The sequence below is a fragment of the Triticum aestivum genome, chromosome 6B, assembly GCF_018294505.1.
Source record: "Triticum aestivum cultivar Chinese Spring chromosome 6B, IWGSC CS RefSeq v2.1, whole genome shotgun sequence".
NCBI classification, from domain to species: Eukaryota; Viridiplantae; Streptophyta; class Magnoliopsida; order Poales; family Poaceae; genus Triticum; species Triticum aestivum.
Window position 1 is genome coordinate 407,278,564 of NC_057810.1, and position 23,614 is coordinate 407,302,177.

Here is a 23,614-nt window from a genome sequence, read left to right on the forward strand (position 1 = left end):
TCCCCCTGATATGTATGAATGTGATGCACCATTATCGAAAGGAACAAGTGCGGTAAATGCATTAATCAAAAACTTACCGACAACTGCGTTGGGTTGATCCTCAATCTCCTCCACGCTGACGTGGTTCACCTGACCTTTGGTGAAGGGGTTGGGCTTCTTAGCAGAACCTCCATTGCCATTTCCGCTCTTAGCTTGAGGACATTCCGTGGCATAATGTCTGGTCTTATGGCACTTGAAACAGGTAATATGGCTCAGATCCCTCTTGGCTAATGTTGAAGGGTTGGAACGGTTCTAGCTGCTGCCTCCTCCATTCCCATTTCCATTCTTGGGGCCACTGTGGTTATGCAAACTTGCTCCATTATACGTATGTCCTCCATGGTTATGGCCTCCATGGTTGTGGTTATGTCCTCTTGAGTACGGGGAATAGCAAGGCTTCTGCTGAGCTCCTGAAGTGTACCTCCCCTGTCCATACTTCCTCTTGCGATTACCAATCTGTTGCTGCTTGCCTTCAATCATACGAGCCCTGTCTACTAACTCCTAGTAGTTGTTGAATGTTGCCACCATCAATTGCATGCTCAGCTCATCATTCAGTCCCTCAAGAAACTTCTCCCGCTTAGCGGCATCTGTGGCTATGTCATCTAGGGCATAGCGTGCTTCCTTGCTAAACACATCCACATACTGGCCCACTATACGCCCTCCTTGGTGCAAGTTGCGAAACTCACGCTTCTTCCTTCTCATAGCTCCTGCTGAAACATGGGCAGTGCGGAAAGCCTGCTGAAACTGATCCCATGTAACAGTGTCAATGGGGTAAGTGGCTGTGAAATTATCCCACCATTATGATGCAGGTCCATCAAGTTGATGTGCGGTAAAATGCACTCATTCCGCATCTATGCATCCTGAAGTGGTCAGCTCTCTTCGAATCTTGCGGAGCCAATCATCTGCAACAATCGGATCGGTGCTACTAGAGAACACCGACGGATTCAACATTAGAAATCGGGCTAGGTGATCAACATGGGGTGGTGGTGGGTTGTTGTTGTTGTTGTTGCTTTGGTTCTGGTTCGGAACTAGTATCTGCATCAAGGCATTCTGCTGCTGGATCAACTGAGTGAGCTCCGGTGGGAAGGCAAATCCATTGTCATGTCTCGGAGGCATCTGATGGGTTAGAAGGGGTGAGAAAATAGAATAGAATGAGGTCTAAGAGAGATTCACTACCCATAATGCTCATGAGACAAACATAATCAAGTTCGCTTCATTCAATAGCACACAAGATCACACAATCGGTCTAACCTATGATTACAAACTCGATCATTGATAACTACTTGGAGGGAATACTACTAGTTACAATGGTGGTCATCTAGAAATTTTCATCAGAGGAAGACTCCATGATATCTGCTCCAGCTCCTTCAATGTAGTCATCATCGTTGTCATCATTTGCATCACTATCCATGTCAGTGTCGTCCAGGATTATGTAGTCCTCCAAACGAATCTCCGTTGCTCGCTTGATATTCTCCACTAATATTCCCATCTTCCTCTTCAGGTCTTCATGCTTCTCTAGTAGTACGGAAATCTCTTCCTCGTACCCATCGCATGTAGACTTGAGTTCCTCTTCTAGCTCGTTGTTTCTCTTCACCAGTTTCTTGATCTTCTTCATGTGGATAATTTATTGATTCCCCCGTCGACGAATATGATCTCCCATCTCTTAAATGTAGTCTACAATTGGTCCATCCCTCCTGGTATGAATCATCTCCCATTTGTCATCTCGACGGCCACATATCTGGTAAATGGTATTCTCCAGCTCCTTGTGATACACCTCACATATGCATCCAAATGTGATATGTGCTGCCATGCTCTTTCCTATACTCCAGCTTGGTGCATCCAGGTAGAAATCAATAGGCTTCGTTGTTGGCGCAAATGTCCTCCCAGGTACCCATACTTTGATCTTCTAGCACTCCTCTTCCCTTACAAATGTAGAGAAAGTCCCCGTGAAGCTTGGTAGTCCGATGTTCAGATACTTAGTGACTTCCTTCAAGTGTTTTCTGGAAGGGTTGTCATCATCCGGCTGAGTGCACCTGTTCCTGGGATCCGCCATCTATAGAGTAGAAAGAGAGGAGAATTAGAAATGAGTAGAGAAGAGAAATCATGTGGCTCATTCTAGTGGTCGTGTCCTATAGTTAGCGTCTGCTCTGATACCATCTTGGAGCGACCAGACCTCAAACGTCAGGTCTCTGTGCATCAGTGTCATCCTTGGATCGGTAATGCTGACACACACAGTACTCAAGGAATTATAACAGAGTTCCAATCACACACGTATTACACCGAGTCCTCATAAAGAGTATGATTACACAAAATATATCATGGCTGAAGGCCATCTAAACTAGATAACTGCAGAAGCTTCCAAGGTAAATGAGTCCATCAAATCCAACGGCATAGTTGAGTGCAAAACAACGAACTATTGCTCCTTATTCATCGTCTGAGTAGGCTGCAACATGAGACATTGCATCCATCTAGGTCAGCACGTTGAATATGCTAGCAGAGTTACACTATAAAGCAATGAAATGCAAGAACTATATCTACATGCAATATTTGGCTGGTGGAGGCTGTAAGTTTATGATTTTGCATAAAGCTAGTTTTCCCTACAACAAAGCAATACATTTATTTAACTACTCCCAAGTTGCCCATTATTTGAGAAGGTAACCCCAACTCAAATCCCAATTAAAACTATCATCATTAACCCAAATCAAATTAAATAAAGTAACACGATGAGATCACATCAATAGATTCAAGTACTAGATACTCAAGTTGTCCATAACCGGGGACACGGCTAACCATGATTAGTTTATACACTCTGCAGAGGTTTGCACACTTTTCCCCACAAGACTCGACCACATCCATGATCGAATGATCGAGACAAAGTTTTTTGAAGCATTAACTCTCTACTTCGGGTGGACCGGTACACCTACTTTCCCCTACATCTGCTAGTCCACCACTTCAAGAGCTCACACAACTTACTCAACTATGCCAAAGCCCATAATGGCTTGTGGCTGCACACATAAGTTTCTAGCATGAAAAATCTTATGATCCCTTTGAGCCGGGTGGCATTCCATAGGAAAAACCACACGGGTACTCCGGGATTTCCCAAAACAGGCAACACTGGGTTCCCCAGGTGCCTCAACCAATCCACCGAGAGGTATGTTAAAGTTGCCACCTTAATGTTATCCATGATTAAATAACTCACAAGCTTCCATGTGTGAAATCACGATCCAATCCCCGTCTACGAGCATGGCTAAGCATTAATAAGCATAATGTATATTCCCGGGGTGATCAAAAGGTATTAGGTTCCTACCTCAAGCACTACAACGAAACCACATGTTCCCAATCCTACTCATGCAAATATTTGAGGGGCAAACTAATGCATAGTAAAAACTGGGTATAAAAGAATATGATCAAACTGTAACTTTCCTTGCCGACGATCTGCAAACTCTAGAGATTCATAGTAATAAGCTTCGCACTCCGGGTAATCTAGCATAGACAAACAGTAGCATACATAAGCAATCATTCAAACAAAACACAAGAAGAACCGAGAAAAGATCCAAGTCGAACACAAAATAAGCAAATGACTTAAACTAACAAAGGTCAAACCTAACAGCTATACAATCATGTGAATTAGATCTTAGCAGTAGGTACATGTGATTAGCTATGATTTGCAAAAAGATTCAACTCAAACGGAGCAACGTAATTCAAAATACGAATGAAATAAGATTGTTTACTAATCTGGACTAAACTCAAATTTTACAGTACCAAAATCATGTTCAAGTTGATTAACTGGAAAGAACAGAACGGTGCGAAGATTTAGGCGATGGTTTCATCTAATTTGGATAAACGAGTAAAAAGTTATGCTAGTTTAAAGATCAAGGGCTAAACCGCGAAAAAAACTATTTGCGGAAAGGTCCCTGGCCATAAACAAACTAAAAAGAAAAGTCCTACGGCGCGAACGCTCGCTAATAGAACTTAACCGGCAAAAATCGTTCGTTATAACGAACGAACGAACGGACGTTCGCTAACTAAGAAAAATCCGAAACTAAACCGATCTAATAAACGAACCGGCTAAACAAAAAACCCGACGAAACCCTAAAATAACCGATCTAGGTTTTTACCTTAAAACTGGCGGGGTTGGCGGCGGGTTCCGGCAAGACAACGATGGCGACGGTCGGCGCGGGGCTCACGGGACGGTGGCGCGACTGTGGCAGTGGCGCGGGGCGTCGGCGGCGGCGTGCTAGGCGGTGTTGTGCGGCGGGAGGCGGCGGCGGACGGGGTCCAGGGGGCCCCGGGTGTAGCTATTTAAAGGGGGGGAGCTCGGCCTCGGGGAGGAGTCCCGGGCGGTGACGGTGGAGCGGCTCCCATGTCCCGACCGGACTCGGGGAAGGCGGTGGCAGCTTGGGCTTCGGGCTGCTCGGCTGGGCCTTCGGTCTAGTCAGGCGGAAAGATTTAAAAAAAAAATTTCGCCCGAAAGAAAATCCTGATAAAATATAAAAAAATTCTAAAGATTTCAAAAACAATTTTCACCGTCTAAACCTAATATTTAGGACAAGATGAACATTTTTCTGGACTAAGATGCAATTTTCAAAAATGCAATATTTTTCTAATTCAAATAAAATAGCAAATAAAATAGCAATAAAATCATAATTTGATTTTAAAATTCTTTCTCCAATATTTCTCTTGGGTTGAAGAAGTCATATTATCTTCTCTCATATATTTTTAATATTGGAAATAATTGGAGAGAAAAATAATAAAATCGAATAAATCCTTTCTTCAAATTTGAAATAAATTCAAATATGAATTTTGTGAAACGTCCAACTCTCTCCTTGGGTCCTTGAGTTGCTTAAGATTTCTAGGATCACAACAAAATGCAAGAATAAATATGATATGCATATGATGATCTATGTATAACATCCAAATTGAAAATTGGGATGTTACAAAACATCGCAGTCACGTCGTGATCATCGCATTACCTATACCTGCAACTGTTGTTGTAGTAATCTGTGAGCCATGAGGACTCAGCAATCCCATTACCATGGGTATCAAGACTAGCAAAGCTTAATGGGTATGGAATGGGTAAGTGGTGAGGTTGCAGCAATCGACTAAGCAATGTATGGTGGCTAACTTACGAGTACAAGAGTAAGATGAGAAGCATGGCAAACGGTCGTAAACTAGTAATGATCAATAAGTGATCCTGAACTACTTACGATCAAACATAACCCCACCATGTTCTCTTCTCAAACTCACCCAAAAAGAGAACATCACGGTTACTCACGCGGTTGGTGTATTTTAAATCAAGTCTGGTGTCAAGTTCTCTACAACCGGACATTAAAAATTCCCATCTACCACACAACCGCGGGCACAGCTCTTGAAAGTTTAAACCCTGCAGGGGTGTCCCAACATAGCCCATAACAAGCTCACAATCTGCAGAGACAATCCTCCATCGCGGGACATCTGATCAGACTCGGGGTCCCGGTGCACAAGACATTTCGACAATGGTAAAATAAATCTAGCAAGACCTCCCGGCATGCCGACACCCTAATAGTAGCCGCACGTATCTCGTCTCAGGCCATGTCTGGATGGGACAAGCTACGAGTTAAACTAGGTCCTCGGGTTTCCCCGTGGTGGCCCCGCAGGCCGCCATTTGGGACCAACACCATCAGCACTGCCCCCCTGTTTATGTGGAATTAGAACACAAGGACGCGACCCCCTATGCAGATTGATTAATTAATTCAATATTATTATGATGGCAAATGTTAAAACCAATGTTAGGCCTTGCTGGAAGAGTTTTATTCAAAGCGAACTATCAAGAGGGGCCCATAAACCATCATCATGTTAGGGACGCAAAATCAAGGAACATAACACCGGTATGACAGAAACTAGGGCGGCAAGAGTGGAACAAAACACACGGCATAAGGCCGAGCCTTCCACCCTTTACCAAGTATATATGTGCATTAATTAAAATATAAGAGATGTTGTGATATCCCATGATATCCATGTCCCAACATGGAACAACCTGCAACTGCACCTGCAACTAGCAACGCTATAAGAAGGGCTGAGCAAATCGGTAACATAGCCAAAAAACGGTTTGCTCGGATGGTGAAAAAGGTTAGAGGCTGTTTCATGGCATAATGGGAGGCTTGATAAACAAGTGGTAGGAAGCGCAGCATAGCGATAGCATCGAGACAACTAACATAACAATGATAGTAGTGAGATCGAGGGTAACGATCATCTTGTGTGAAATCCCGCTAGGAAGAAGATCGAGTCCATCAAGAAGACGAACGGGCGTAGACGAACCAATCGCAGTCGAACGAATCCTCGCGATCACAATGAAACAGGAACTATCAAGAAGAAGCACAACCGGAAAGAAGCAAACAACATGGTAAACACACAAAACATAAACATGACATGATGCACAACCAAGTATGATGCATGCCAAGGCTACATGATGCTACACATGTCAAAAGATGATGCATACAAGAACATCACATCAAAGCAAGTTTAAATGAGGTCAGACACAACATATAACAATTCCGGTAAGTCCTCATATGCAAATTTCGAAATTAGTCCAGATCTGAATAACACATTATGTTCAAGTTGTTAAATAGAAAGTTAAGATGCACCATGATGATCTACATGATTTTCTAATCAAGATACATATAAAGTTCATTTAATTCGGAGCTACGGCCTAGAAGATATGAGCAAAACAAGTTAAACATGGCATTGATGCAAAATGCATTCAAACATCAAGCAAACACACTTTAAAAAATGGATGCAACGAGATAATATGAAACTACATGCAATTCTAAGCAAGTTTCATATAGAGCATGCTCAAAACGGAGCAACGGAGAGAACCGGGAGAACCCAGACGGATGCAAGTTTTGAAAAACATGCGGATGAAATGCACATGATGACATGGCAAAGATGCAACACGCAAGCAAATGACATGGCAACGACGGCGAATAACTGGAAGACACCTGGCGCATTGGTCTCAGGGTGTTACACTCACTCCCCAAGCTCTAACACCTTCACTCAGCATTTTTGACCCGAAGCTAAAGCCTGGAGGCCAGCCCCAGTCTCCCCTCTCCAGCATACACAAGATGGCACAAGACAAAAGAAGAAGTGGACGATGTTGGATGCCTCTGTTCCACCGTCGCTCTCCCTTTTATAGGCAGTCGAGGGGGGGCTGGGGGCTAGATCCATGGCGAGCAACCACCGCCCTCCTCCACCAGTTCAAGGGAGCCGGGCCCTTGCCATCATGCTCTCCCACGCCACACGCCTCCATTACCTACCCCGTGCGATGCATGCGGCATACATGGCTAAGGATAAGGGCGTGGTGGGAAGAGTAAATTGGCAGTTTCTGTCCCGTTCTTTAAAGTCATTCGCGGGCCATTACTGGAGCGGTCCCACCACCATTGGCTTTGCACGGCGTGCGGGAAAACCTGAAACTGGCGTGGAATCAAGACTAATGAAGAAGCAAAGAAGATCTCAAGAGACCAGCCTCTTCAACGGTGCTGCCTACTCACTTGTTAGGCCCTATGCCGACGACGCTCAGCAACGCATTCGTGGTAGGCCTGGGGGCTTCTATCAGTGCAACAGACCCAGGGCCTATTGACCTGACTGTGCACAGGCACAAGATCAAAATTGAAGCACCAGAGCAAGAGACAAAGAGACTCGAAGAACTAGCTAACAGATCAAAAGTTACCAAGACCGAGGTAGAGGAGGCAATATTACCAAGGAAGAGGCCTCCCTTGCCAGGTAGGTGAGCCCGGCAAGGGGCGAGGCCACCCCCCGAAGAAGAAGACCAAGGCATCCCACCAGGCCCTGCTGAGACTCAGGGAGACTAGATCACCCCACCGACTGCTCCACACGACCCACATCATGGATCAGTGTGGTGTCAAGATGCATGATGGTTAAGTGGCAGCCATTCACCACATGGCGGCCACTTCCTACCAAGTGAACCCACAAATGACACCCGTCCAGAGATGTGTCAAGCAAGCAGGCGTGGAGCTGGCAGATTATCCCGGCAAGCATTGCCGGGAGACCAACGATGTGACACTAAGCGACACATTAAATGCATGTTGTCGGCCTGTAGAGTTAGGTATGATAGCACAGTTTGCTGTCATATTAGTGTGTAATGACCAATTTGCCACTGTGGAAACCCCTTGGACTACAAAAGGAGGCCCATGAACGATTAGAGAGGTTGGAAGCTCAGACCACTCACACCCCCATACGTGCGTAGTCGCCGCAGCCCTGAAGCGATCCTGTCGGGCAAGTGTACTACGCACCACCACCACCTTTTCCCAATCAATCCACCAATGCAGGACTAGGGTTTTACGCCTCGCGGCGGCCCTAACCTGGGTAAAACTTCCTGTGTGATCCCTGTCGTGCTGCCTTGCATTGGTCTGCTCTTTCTGCAACGTGACTCCCCCTTGCTGAACCAGCAAGGGGCCGTCCTGGTCCCATAGGTGGCTATGTTTTCCCGCGACAACCCATTGTTTCGGAGAAGCCGTGGAGTGTGATTGTTGGTGGAGTGGGAGTAAACCTTTACTTTTATCACTTGGGAACCACCACTAATGTGTTTAGCATGGAAGATACCGATAACTAATGGTCACGAAGTAAACAAGAAGGGTGTATTTCTCAAAATTTCATTTACCTCTGTTTTAAAAACTTGAGCTCTGGTACCGCTGCACCGCTTCCCTTTGCTAAGGGACTATATATTTACTTTTATATTGTGTCATCACCTCCTCAAATAAGTGCCAGCACCTGAGAGCACTATTGTCATCCTCACGCATTGTATGTAGCTAATGTTGGGTGCATCATGACTGGATCTTTTCTACCATGAATTACAATGTTTAGTCGCTGCTTGAACTATGGAAGTGCTCTACATTTATGTTTTACGGTCTCAGAAAGGGCTAGCGAGATACCACCATTGTCATATTATATCATGGCTGTTTTGACAACATGTTGTTGTTTGAGATATCTTATTATTGCTCGCTAGCTGATTATGTCATTGATATGACTTAATGTAATTTTTAAGAGTTATTGTCGACATGGTTAGTTATAATCTTGGCTGAAAACTGGGGTGCTACTTAAGCTTATTTATGTACACAAGAGCAAAATAGTTCGTAAAAGTTTTCCTTTTTCACTTTTAGTTTATCAACTGAATTGCTTGAGGACAAGCAAAGGTTTAAGCTTGGGGGAGTTGATACATCTCTATCATATCTACTTTTCCTAACACTTTTCCTCTTGTTTTGAACTCTAATTTCCTTGATTTGAATGAAACTAACCTGGACTGATGCTGTTTTCAGCAGAACAACCATGGTGTTATTTTTGTGCAGAAATAAAAGTTCTCGGATTGGAACGAAACTTTTTGGAGAATTATTTCATAATAAAAGAAAAATACTAGAGTCAAGAATCACCGGAGGGGGGCACCTGGGTGGGCACAACCCACCAGGGCGTGCCCCCCTCCAGGCGCGCCCTGGTGGGTTGTCCCCACCTGGTGGCCCCTCAGACAATGAAACCGACGCTATAAAATCACACTTTTCCAGAAAAAAAATCAGGGAGAAGGAATTATCGTGTTTCAAGAGACTGAGCCGCCTCCACCTCCTGTTCTTTATCAGGAGGCCAGATCTGGAGTCTTCTTGGGGCTCCAGAGAGGGGGATCTTCGATCTTCGTCATCACCAACCCTTCTGCATCGCCAATGCCATGGTGCTTCCCACCGGGAGTGAGTAATTCCTTCGTAGGTTCGCTGGTCGGTGAGGATTTGGATGAGATTCATCATGTAATCGAGTTAGTTTTGTTAGGGCTTGATCCCTAGTATCCATTATGTTCTGAGATTGATGTTGCTATGACTTTGCCATGCTTAATTCTTGTCACTTTGGGCCCGGGTGCCATGATTTCAGATCTGAACCGTTTATGTTATCACCACTAGATCTATGTTCTAGATCTAATCTTCCAAGTTATAGTCACCTACTACATGTTATGATCCGACAACCCCGGAGTAACAATAGTCGGGACACTTCCCGGTGATGACCGTAGTTTTAGGAGTTCATGTATTCATCGTGTGTTAATGCTTTGTTCCAGTTCTCTATTAAAAGGAGGCCTTAATATCCCTTAGTTTCCAATAGGACCCCGCTGCCATGGGAGGGTAGGACAAAAGATGTCATGCAAGTTCTTTCCATAAGCACGTATGACTATTTACGGAATACATGCCTACATTATATTTATGAACCGGAGCTAGTGCCGCATCTCCCTAGCTTATGACTGTTACATGATTAATCTCATCCAAGAAAGTGTCGATCCAATACCTACGATTTTCCTACATATTGCTCTTGCTAAGTTACTACTGCTACTATCACTATTGTTACTGCTTCAAATTCACTGCTATCACTATTACTGTTACTATTGTTGTTGCTACTACTATCAAAACTACCATACTACTTTGCTATTGATCACTTTGCCGCAGATAATTTATCTCCAGGTGTGGTTGAATTGACAACTCAGCTGCTAATAATTGCAAATATTCTTTGGCTCCCCTTGTGTCGAATCTATAAATTTGGGTTGAATACTCTACCCTCAAAAACTGTTGCGATCCCCTATACTTGTGGGTTATCAGTAGAACTTTACATGGCTACTCAGCCCACATTGAACGACACCGGAAAGGCTTAAATAAGGCTTCTGTACAACTTTTTGAAGTCACTGAGCTCTATTAATACCTTAAGAAAAAAGTAGAGTACAGTGGAACCTAATTAAAAGCTGCCACGAGCAAAGAAATAATTCAACGGGTCCCACTTGTGTGTGTGTGTGAGAGAGAGAGACAGATAGAGAGACCCATCGGTCGATGTTGGTAAATACACCTTTCAACCATATTCATTGCTGATGCTCAGTAAAAACTTATATTGTTGAAACAATCATATAGAACATCATAGCACATTGAACTTGCATACAACAATTTCACGCAGGCGGCACAATCAGGGTGGAATCAGTGGATCCCTATGGGTAGGGCTATGTTGAAACCAACGAACTCGTACATAACGGTTCATCCTCTTTATTAATGATAGGGAAATATCTTGAATGCTATTCAAAGAAAACAGACAGACAATACAATAAGTTCTGCTAGCTCATTAAGTTGACGTACAACCCTTTCTAAAAAAATCAGGTACAAAAATAGAACATGTCACAGTCAAATGTACTGGCACATCGGTGCTTCACACCCATAGCTCGGATTTAACTAGTATCTGACAAGATTCAGTTGTTACCTCAAATTAGAGCACATCCAGGCAGCCAACCCTGCCTCTTCTCCCAAAGAAGAAGTGGCCTCCACCGCGCGATGGAGTATGCTCTGCGCCATCCATCGTTTCGGGCAACACATGGAAAGTCTGACGTTCACTCCTGTAATGGACGTCGTTGATGGACCCTGGGACCAGGGCGGTAGGACTTTGATTGATGGATTGACCACTTCTTCGACATGCACAAACACTCGATTCGGGTACATTCCTAACATGGTACACGATGGCCTTGGTGGCAACGAATAGTACAACCCCGGTTCCTGCACCGGTATCTCAACACCAATCACCTTTGGTTTGTTGGACGACTTCTTCATCCATGCCATAATTATCAGAGCCCAGCTGTCTGCAGGAACAAACATACTTACGAGCTCACCTCCAAGGTTGTTGATAAGCTCATTCATGGACTCACTATTCCAAGCACATCGAGGCATGCCGTGGAAGGTAAGCTTTGTTAAAAACTCAAGCTCAGAGGGCACCCAGCCCCATCCAAGGTGCCACCGATCAAAGCTCACCAGCGTGTCATCGTAGAACAAACGCCGGGAAGATTCAAACACACGAGTCCCGTCGAAAGTTGTCCGGAACCTGACGAAGAAATCAGCAGGTGGTTGATGGACTTCGACAGTGAGTCACTTATTTGGATGACGTGCGCAATGCCAAGAGCTTTGACAAGGTCATCTAGCGAGATGGGAGGCCATCATTGTTGATGTTTACCATCAGCACTTTGCCGACAAACTGGTCGTCAAGAGCCGGCATGCCACTATTGAGCAAGAACACGCAACACCCGAAGGTAGGACGAACCTCAGGATCCCTGGCTCGGAGATCCACGTTGACCGGTGACATGATAGTGCGCTTGAGTATAGGGAGTACAGGAGGGGGATTTCGGGTAATTGAAGTAGGAATTGAGATTCCAGAGGTGGGGGAGGGGCGGGTGTCGGTGTCAAAACTGGCGGATCTCGGGTAGGGGTCCCAAACTATGCGTCTAAGGCTGATGGTAACAGGAGGCAGGGGACACGATGTTTACCCAGGTTCGGGCCAACTCTATGGAGGTAATACCCTACTTCCTGCTTGATTGATCTTGATGAATATGAGTGTTACAAGAGTTGATCTACCACGAGATCGTAATGGCTAAAACCCTAGAAGTCTAGCCTATATGATTATGATTGCCTCTACGGACTAAACCCTACGGTTTATATAGACACTGGAGGGGACTAGGGTTATACAGAGTCAGTTGTAGAGAAAGGAATCCACATATCCGAACGTGCTTTCCTTCCACGCCAATGAGAGTCCCATACGGACACGGGAAGAGGTCTTCTGTCTTGTATCTTCGTAGCCCAACAGTTCGGCCCATGCTATGTAGTCCGGCCGTCCGAGGACCCCTTAATCCAGGAATCCCTCAGTAGCCCCGATCCAGGCTTCAATGATGAGGTGTCCGGCGCGCAGATTGTCTTCGGCATTGCAAGGCAGGTTCCTCCTCCGAATACCCCAAAATATTCTTCGAACACAAGAAATGTGTCCAGCTCTGCAAAACAAATTCCACACATAACCGCTGAGAGTATAATATTTCACGAGTCCAATCCACTGACAACTTTTTTATAGTGTGACATCACGTCGCCACCCGGCCATTATTCGAACCGTTTTTAGCCTGTCGCTCCATATTTCAAGATGCGGTTTCATTGGCACGTCTTGTCAAAGCAGAGATCGTGTCCCCTTATTGCGGGATTCTCATCAATATGGGCATGGGTAACCCAACCATGCCGTCTGCATGGCACTTGGGGAATAGGCGAGTTTTAAGGCGAGTGGGGAGGCACTTGACATTTGCTGCCTTTATAAGGAGATAAGGATTCACCCCTTTTTACACACGCCTTCTCTCTCTCTGCCTCCCCCATTCTCGAACTCCAGCGCCCAAGCTCTCATCTTTTCCGCCCCAAGAAAGCACTCCAACCATGTCCGGATCCGGAGCGTAGGGCAAGTGGATGGCCTCCACCATCAAGGAGAAGGACATCACCAAGCTTCGGGAGGCTGGGTATCAGGCCAAGGAAATCGCCCACCAGCTTCCGACCAAGGGAGAGATCGTCCCTACCATGGAGCCCCATGAGAGGGTGGTGTTCATCCCCCACTTCATCCACGGGCTGGGATTTCCTCTCCACCCATTCATCCACGGACTCATGTTCTACTATGGGCGGGATTTCCACGATCTGGCCCCCAACTCCATCCTCAACATCTCGGCATTCATTGTCGTATGTGAGGCCTTCCTCCACATCCCACCCCACTTCGGATTATGGCTAAAGATCTTCAATGTGAAGTCAAAGGTGGTGAGTGTCCAACACGCAGAGTGCGGAGGCGCCATGGTGAGAAAGATGCCCAACGTCACATGGCCCGGAGGCTCCTTCATGGAGACTGTCAAAGGGTGGCAGAAATCATGGTTCTAGATCACAGAGCCACGCAGCACCACCTGGGCCGCGGCTCCTGAATTCTGGTCCGGAGCTCCGATGCGGTTCACCTCCTGGCCATAGAAGGGCCTAGACTGGTCCTCGGCAGACGAGCTGACAGCGCTTCAGACGCGCATCAAGAGCACGACAGACAAGAACATCAAGCTTGTCAATGTGATCTAGGAGATGCTTATTCGCCGGATCCTTCCGTGCCAACGCCGGACTTGCCACTTGTGGGAGTATGATCCGGCCAAGCACCAGACGTTGCTGGAGTTCTTCGACAACACGCACAAAGACATCTGGAAGGTGCTCTTCAAGGCCCACGAGACGCGGCTGGCCACGACCGAGGACCGCGGGCACGACTTGGCCCATCCCGCTAGTCCGGTAAGTTTTTTCATGTTTTCAAGGTGTATCCTTTACTTGCATACTCGTGAAAGACGCCTAAGCCTCCCTACAAATTCTCCCAGGGCTGGACAAAGAAGGCGGAGCGGATTCACTGTCCGGCTCCGCTGCACGAAGACCCAGAAATCCCACTTCTAATGAAGATGCTGGTTCGGGCACCCTATCAAGCGCTAGAGAAGAAGGCCAAGAAGAAGGCCAAGGGGACCAGAGGTCATCTCCGTCGCAAGGGTGCTTCGGACATGACGTCCAAAGACACCGAGACTCACTCCTCCGCCGCCGAAGACGAAGAGGAGGAGGAGGAAGAAGAAGAGCGCCATTCCCCCTTGAGGGGGGAAGAAAGAAAAGGACGGCCTCCACGCGTTTGGAGGCCAAGGCGTCCAACAAGGGGAAAACTTCCCTCCCGGACAACTCCACAACGGCCACAGACAGCAGCTCGGAATGGCGTACCAGGGACAATCCCTTGGCCAAACCATGAGTAGTCAAAAACTCGGACACATTCATATATCCGGCCTCACAACTTCATAGTATTAACATGTTGAATCATGTATTTGCAGTCCGCCTCGGTCCAACCTCAAGCGATCCTCATCTTCGGGGGATTCGCTGGACCCGGACGCGATGGACAGCGGGACCCTTCTAGTGGCCTCCTCTCCCAAGGCCATGGATAACACCGAGGTGTTGTCCCGAAGGACCCCGGGCCAGGAAGAGACTCAGGAGGATGTCAGGGCGGCACCGAAGGGTGAAGTCTTAGATGCCCGGCACATGGAGGAGCAAATCCCCATGGAGACTGGCGACACGAGCCATATCCAATTTGGCCCCCAGCCGAATACAATTCCAGAGACCCATATGGTTCCGGAATCAGGCAAGCAGCCTCTTTCAAAAGGAGGTGTGCCTATTCCACCGGTGACCTCTGTCCATCCAGAGGTGCCGGATACTTTGCTGGAAGCGCTACGAGGCGCTTCCATTGTTGAGGAACACCATACCCTTATGGGTACGATGATTGAGAGGATCCAGTCCGCGAAGAGCGGACTGGCCGAAGCCTGCACAAGCCTTCTAATAGGCTTTGATGTAAGCAACGCAATTATGTAAAAAGAATATCACAGTATAGACAGTAGCCCCTGATGCACTGTCCGGTGTTCCGAAAGAAAAGCCGAACGGAGGATCAAACAATTTTTGCAGGAGACTAACCAGTTGAGTCAATGTGAACAAGTAGGCATCATTTCTAGATGTGACCTCTCATACTGTTGAGGTCTCCGGACTGAAATAGAGTCTGGAGCGGGCCGAGGAAGAGCTCGGCCGCCTGAAAAAGCAGCTAGAGGATAAACAAGGTATGTAATGACCTTTTGTATATCAGAAAGGATATATGGTTTGTAATGACCTTAGTGCCATTTTATTTGTAGGGGCAGCGACCGAGGTGGAGGCTCTCAAGAATGCACTGGCCAAGGCCGAGGAGAGAGCAGCCAAGGAACAAGCCGCTCGTGAAAATCATGAGGCCAGGGTCAGTGAGGTCTAGTAGGAGCTCCAGGATGCCGTCAAGAAATGCGAGTCCTTGGAGCACAACATTGCGGATCAAGAGTCCAAACTTGCCAAGGCCCGCCAAAGCGCACATGATGCCCGGGTTGAAGCCTAGGGAGCCCTCTAGGAAATCCAGGAGGCCAGAAAAATCGCGGCGGGTAAGGCCTTTATTATGCAGAGCAAATATGTGAAGAAAAGGTTCCTCTTACTGACCCGGATTTGGAGTTCTCCAGGGGCGTTTGCGGATCTGCCGCGCAGTGTTTCAGACACTGCAGAGTTCATGCGAGCGGAAGAGGGGAGCTCTATGGAGAAGCTGTTTTGGTCGTAATACCTTGCGCCAGAACATCCGGTGCTCTTTAGCGATCAGCTAAAACAGCTGGTTGAACTGCATAGGGTGGCAGAACTAGCCATGAAGGATTTGATAATCTGGCTATGGCTTACCAAAGCCATACCCAGCAGCTACTTCGGTCTCATGAAGCGACTGGTCAATGCCTGCCCTGGGCTTGATGCTATCAAGCGGTCGGTCTGCATCGAAGGCGCGTGAATGGCCTTAGCCCGAGTCAAGATGAATTTGGTGAAGATGGACGCCGTGAAGCTTGTGATCGAGGGACCGCCCGTGGGCAAGGAGCACCGCACCCCCGAGCTGTACTTTGACAATGTCTTGGAGGGATCCCACATTGTGGCGGAGCAATGTCCCAAGGATATTATATTTCCATGAATATATTCATGTTATCCTGTATGATGAAACAATGCCGTTATGTAATATAATTCCTGTTTATTTAAAAAATTTACCTCCTGTGCGGCCGTTTTGTTAAACCTGAGAGTTGGCAGGCGTCGACTTCAGCCCCCACAAAGGTAGTACAGGGGTGTTCGGGATGAATCTAAACACTCTTTATTCCAAAGTTTTGGTCCTTAAAGGAGGTGTTTAGCGCAACGAACCAAGCAATCAGACTATGTGGCTTTATCACACTCACTTAGCCATAGGAGTTTGACAATAGAAATTCAGGCGCAACCCCTAGTGTCGTGGAATTGTCACGTCAGATGTCCTCATGAAAGGATTTAGTTGTGGAGCCATCGGAACTAGGAAGCTTGAAGGGGTTAATCGGGACAAAGGACACGAGAGGTTTATACTAGTTTGGCCCCTTACGGTGAAGGTAAGGCCTATGTCTAGTTGGGTTGGTATTGATGTTTCGATGACCAGGGAGCGAGATACGCTATGCCCGGCTCTCGATGAGTTATTTCTTGCCCTAAGCCGCCAGCAGGTCGTCCCCTTATATACGCGGCTTGACGCCCTGTGGCTTACAGAGTCCCGACCGACTTATAAACAGTGTCCGGCTCGGTGACTAGTTAAATCTACCTTATGATAAAAGTCATGCCATTATAGCGGTTTACTACAACGGGCCTTAAGTCGCCTGTGGGCCTTAAGCCCTTTATTGAACCGCCATCTTCATGCTTGGTCTTGGACTTCTCTCTGGTGAATCCTCTTTGCGTAACCTGGCTCCTCCTGGGCGGCTTACTAATAGTTATATCCACAACATTAGGCCCCAGATTGATTTGAAATGGTTCATGTCAATCTTTAAAACCTTATGGAGCTGGCCTTCAGTCTTCTGTTTTGCGTGGAAACTTTGACCCGCCGTGACGTCATCATCTGGATCCGGGTTAAATCACCGTGACACCATCTTTAATAAACTCATTTTTCCTCTGTCATATCCTGCAACGTATCTTTGCCTTTACCGACCATCCCGAGAATCAAGGCGTCAGGGCCGCTAGATAATAATGTTTTTTTCTCCTCGTTTCTCGCGCCGTCTCGGTCAGCTCTTCCCTTATAAATAGGGCAACCTAGGTCTTCCATTCTTCCCTTTTTCAGTCGTCTTCTTCCTCTTGCCTCCTCTCGAGCTCCACCGCCGCTGATGTTGAGCTTCTTGTCTTCACCGTCCCAGGCCACTGCATCAACCTGAATCGGATCAGAAAACAACGGCGAACTTCCGCAGCCCATCCAGCTCCGTAAGTTCTCTTCCCTTCCTTGCTTAGATCCGCATTAGAGCTTCTTCGAGTTCGTCAGAGTTCATCACCATTGGAGCCAAACCCTTGCTAGTTTTCCTCTTAGACGCCTCTTCTGATCTGAGAATGATATAAAATGGCCACGGTAGTTGTTTTCGCACTTGTTTTGGATAGAAAACAGATCCCTTTCTCTGCATAAGAGCCTCATTCGACCCTATGAACACATCTGCGTCAGCTTTAGGTCTAGAAAATTTTCTTATCAGAACAGATCTTTGATCTGAAACAACACTACCAGATTATGGAACCTGTTTGTATCACCCGGAAAAACTGCTTCTGTCAAATACCCTTAAACACAACTGTCCATGTAACCGGCTTAAATACATGACCGTGGACCGTGAACCTTGCTTGCTTCTCATGACCTTAAGAAGTTTGAACTGCTTGATATATGTAGCGGCTTAAGTACTTTTGCATAGTTATCCTTATATCATTAGGCCCCTTCTTAAGACGCCACCTTGAATAATTAAGATATTTTCTCCCGGGTTAAATTGAACCGGAACCTCTTATTTTGTCGTAGGCCAACTGTTGTCATGGAAGCTAAGGCAACCAAGGCCCCTGTGACCTGCAATTGGGTCCCATCCATAGTCACAAAGAGCAAACTGTTTGAATTTGTGAAGTCTGGCCATCTACCAAAAAAGGAGGTCATGTCTTATCATGCCCCTGACCCGTCTGAAGAGAGGCCTCAACCCAAAGAAGGGGAGGTAATAATTTTCACGGATCACATGAACCTGGGATTTGCCCCTCCCGGCTCAAAATTCTTCAGGGAGGTTTTGAATTTCTTTGATCTTAGACCTCAAGACATTGGACCCAATTCCGTGTCAAATATTTGCAATTTCCAAGTCTTCTGCGAGGTGTACCTGGGAGAAGAACCAAGTCTGCTTTTGTTCAGAGAGCTTTTTTACTTGAACCGGCAGAATGAACGGGCCAACGGGCCTAGTCTTGAGCTTGGCGGCATCTCGATTCAGCGGCGCAGAGACTGCCTTTTTCCTTATGCTGAACTGCCGAGCCATCCAAAACATTGGAACCAGACGTGGTTCTACTGCCAGGACACTTCACCGGCTGATGAGAGGCCTCTGCCCGGCTTCCGCGCCCTGCGCCTTGAGTCCAACCATCAGCTGGCGGAGAAGTTGACCGCTGTTGAGCGCCTGCCTCTCAATCCCACCATCAAGAAGATCAAAGCTCTTTTGGGAAACGGTTTAAACTGCATTGATCTGGTCCGAGTCTGGGTCACTTGGCGAGTACTTCCATTAAGCCGCCGCTCCAGCTTAATGTGTACTTACATAGACGAGAAGGATGATCCACTGCTTCATAGTCCTGACGACTTACCAGATGATGTGGTGGATGCTACGACCCAGTCGCTGCCGAAGGAGGGCATGGTAACTAGTAATGCCTTCGGCTTACTTCCCTTCTGTAAGAAAAACCCGGCTCCTGCAGTAAGTTATCAATCTTCAATAAATACTCTTTGCTATGTCATACCCTATTTGTACTCATAATTCCTTATCCTTTTCCGCAGGCCGATGACAACTTCTGGAAGGTCAAATATGACCATGAGGCTGCCAAACAAGCCAGGACAGCCAAGAAAAACGAAAGGAAAGCCGCCAAGATGGGAACCTCAAAGAAGAACAAACCCAGCGCCTCCGACTTATTCAAATTGGATGATACTTCTTCGGATGATGAAGAGGTAATCCTTAACTTTCTTAACTCCCTTGTTGTCATTTTACTGACATTCTATCCTTTCAGGAGGATACAGGGAACAGTCAAGCAGTTGAAGAAGAGGTAACTATAATCTCCTCCAACTCAGAGCCTTTGCCAAAACAAAAAAATCCGAAGGGTGACCCAGAAAGTAAGATTTTCACATCCTCTAGCTTATCAAGATCCTCAATTTGTTTTGAAGCAACAACAGCTTGAAAACCGGAGGCAGACTCGGGCCAGTCAAGACGCAGAACTCTCCTCCGGCTTACCCGATGTAACTAGGAAGCGTTGGACCAAGTTTATCTCCGATTTACGTTCTGTTTTACCTTTGGCGGGTTTGATTCGCCAACCTCTCAACTCATCTGACTCCAATTATCAGGATACCTCTCTTCCTCTGACGAGTCTATGCAGTCAAACATGCCGGCTTTCAAAAAGGCTCTCGGGTAATGTAACCTTATTTACTTTAAGTTTTTCCTTACTTATGCTTTAATACTCATCCTTCTACCTTTATTGACAGCCTGCAAGTGAAGCCCAGCAAGAGGGCAAGGAAAAATAAGCCGTCCCAAGACCCAGTTGTCACTGAACCGGCGCTTGACATGTCCGCTCCTGACAGCTCCACCCATTAGCTGCCGCCTGAACCGGCTTCTGATATTCCGGTGCCAACCTCTGACCCGCCTGCCGAAGATGCTATCCACAGCTCTGATAACCTGGAAGCTCCTAGCCCGGCCAAGACGAGTGACCCGGAAGTTGAAATTCTGAAAAGTCAATTTGTTGAACCGGGGCGGCCTATTGTTCTTGCCAAATGCACTGCCAAGGAAGAACTTGCTGAACGCCGAAAAGCCAAGCAGGACATCACTGACTATACTCACTTAAGCATTGGTGATATAGTCTCGGGCTATCTGAACCAAGTACATAATAGTCGTGACTTGGAAATTGACATGGTGAAACAAATACAACACAAATCTGAGGTATAACTTATGCTATTTTCTTGAATCTTACTTACTGTACCAGCCCCCAAGTCTATTGCTTATGAATGAATATGCTGTAGACTTAGAAATCTGCTATACTGTTAGTTTGTCCGGTTTCAGCAGAATATATTTAACCCGGTTATAGCATGATAGTTTTAAATTTTTGATATACATTAGCCCCCAAGTGTCAAGTACCTTTACTTGTAAAGTGCTTGAGACTTAATATGCATGACCTGGTAGGGTAGGTTAGAAATTCTTAAGCATACATTAGCCCCCAAGTGTCAAGTATCTTTACTTGTAAAATGCTTGTGACTTGAATGTTATCTAACTGTGATCCTTACCATAATCTGATATCAATGCAGACCACCATAAGTCAATTTGAGTCGGAACTTGCTGACCTGAAGAGCCGGCTGAAAACTCAAGAACTTGAAACTTAGAAGGCCAACTCCAAATTTGAATTCAGCTCTGAAAATGAGAAGTTGAAGAAAAATTTTGAGTCAGAGAAGAAATCCTGGGCTGATGAGAAGGCTTCACTTGTGACTCGGGCCGAGACGACAGAAGCATCTCTTGCGGAGGCAACAACCAAGCTGTCCGACTTAAAATAGCAGATATCCCAAATGGTCTCAGCCATCTTCGGTAAGTTACTCTGAAAAACCTCAAACATTGTAATCTTCCAATGCCTATTGTAATAGTTACCTCCGGCTCATTGTTATGCTTGTGAACATACAGGCCCCAGGAGTACCAACCTCAAGCAAAACATGCTGATCAAGCTTAATGCGGTTTACACCTTAGTGGAACAGCTGTACTCCGGGTCACAACGTGTCTTGGCCGTTGTGGCCTTATCAAATACCACTCCCCACCTCCTACAAGATGTGCTGAAGCATCTCACAGTGCTACCTCAACGAATTCAGGATTTAAGGAGGGCATCTTCAAGAGCCGGAGCCGTGGCCGCATTAAGCCGGGCAAAGGCATGGATGCCAGAGCTTGACTTGGTTGACCTCTCTCTTGGATATCCGAGCCTGAAGGAGGACGGTACTGTATTTGATGATCAAGATTTCACCGCCTGTGTCAAAGTCGTACGTCCCTTGGCTACCCTTATTGGGGATGATACCGATCTTACTAAGTATTCGCCGGGCTATGATAGCGAGAACCGGAGAATTCCAAACATTCCATATGACCAAGTCAGCCTGATCCCTCCAACGCGTAAGCATACCTTTGCCCCTGAAGTGGACCCGGCCGGTTTAATAGATGATGAGGCTGAGTTTGAAGCCTTGAGTGGCATTGACTGGGCCTCGTCCACCTTCCAGGACAAAGCAACCGACAGAGAGGCGGAGAAGGATAACCCGGAGTCTTCAAGCCTGCCGAAGGAATGAACCGCCAGGCATTTTATAACTTTGCAAAAAACAATGCGTCATTTATTCAGACTCGGGGAGTCTTGTAATAGGATAGAAAAAACCTATCATTTTTGTCGTGTATTCGCGCATGTTTATGGTGCTTTAATACTTTTCGTGAGCCGCCATTGTTACATATTTCTAGTTTATGTTGATCGTTTGTTTCCTTGATGTTTAAATTTGCTTACCTTATCCTGCATATAAAACAAGCAAAATTCCCTTGGCGGTTTATTGCATCAAGGACACACAAGGTATTGATAACCCAGAGGGCAGACCTCAAAACATCATATACAGGCCGATTTATGATTACATTTGTTAAACATAATCACCATAGCATACCTGCAATCCCTTTGGTAATCTCACCTGCTTATATGACCTTCACCATGCGGATAAATTCAACTCCTCAAAGTTGGAACATACAATGTTCACCTAGCACTTAACAATCTGGGATAATCAATATTAAGCCGGAAGAACAAAAGCAATCTCATAGTGATTTCAAAAAGGTCTCAAGATAGTCAAATAATTATGCTTATGATATATAATAAACAATGTTCAAAGGCTTCTGATTCGAATACAATCAGTGAACCATTCCAAAGGGGTTAAGCTAAGATTCGGATACGATCATATAGCCCCCAATGGCTTTGGCGATGCCGATCAAGTGGGTATCGACAACTATTTTCTCTTTGGTTCGAATACGACCTATGTTTCAACAGGAAGCCCCATCTGACCATAAGAGTTGTTTAATGACGCTGATTCGAATACGATCCACGTCAGACCCAAAGGGGTTAAGCTATGATTCAAATATGATCAAGAAGCCCCCAAGTGGGTTTGGCAGTATGCCGATCAAGTGGGTATCGACAGCTATGTTCTCTTTGGTTCGAAGACAACCTATGTTTGACAGGAAGCCCCCAAGTGACCATGGCTAGATTCAGATATGATCTTAAGCCAGACCAAGGGGAAAGCCAGATTCAAATGTGATCCGTTCCCTGTTGGTTGTTTCCACCACCTGATAAAGAGGACACATAAACCTTTGAGGGTAAAAAGAACAGAGGTCCTGCTTTATTTATTTATATAATATATACATTGTCAAAAAATATATACATCATGAGAGCCCGTGGCTTAAGTATAGTAAGGTCGGAGATGAGCAATATTCCATGGCAGACGGGTCTCCTCCTCCGATTTACGTGAGTCTTTGCGCTCTCGAACATCAATGAGGTAGTATGACCCATTGTGTATATTCTTGCAGACCACAAAGGCCCTTCCCAAGGCGGGGATATCTTGTGCATGTCAGACTGATCCAGGATGAGCCGGAGCACCAAGTCACCTTCCTGAAAGGTTCTGCTCCTAACTCGGCGGCTGTGATAGCGGCACAGGTCTTGTTGATAAATCACCGAGCGGGCTATTGCCAAGTCTCGCTCCTCATCCAACAAGTCAAGTTCATCTTGAAGAGATTCTTCGTTGTCAGCCTCAACGTAAGCCGCCACGCGGGGTGAATCGTGCCGGATGTCACTTGGCAGGACCGCCTCTGCACCATACACCATAAAGAAAGGCGTGTAGCCTGTAGATCTGTTAGGCTTAGTGTTGATGCTCCATAACACAGAAGGTAACTCCTCCACCCAACAACCCGGAGTCCGCTATAAGGGGACTAAGAGCCGGGGCTTGATACCCTTCAGGATCTCTTGATTAGCTCTTTCTGCTTGACCATTGGATTGAGGATGAGCAACAGCCGAAACATCAAGACGGATATGTTCTCATTGACAGATCTCTTGACAAATCTCTTCCATGGCACCCTTGGAGAGATTAGTGCCATTATCAGTTATAATGCTGTGTGGGA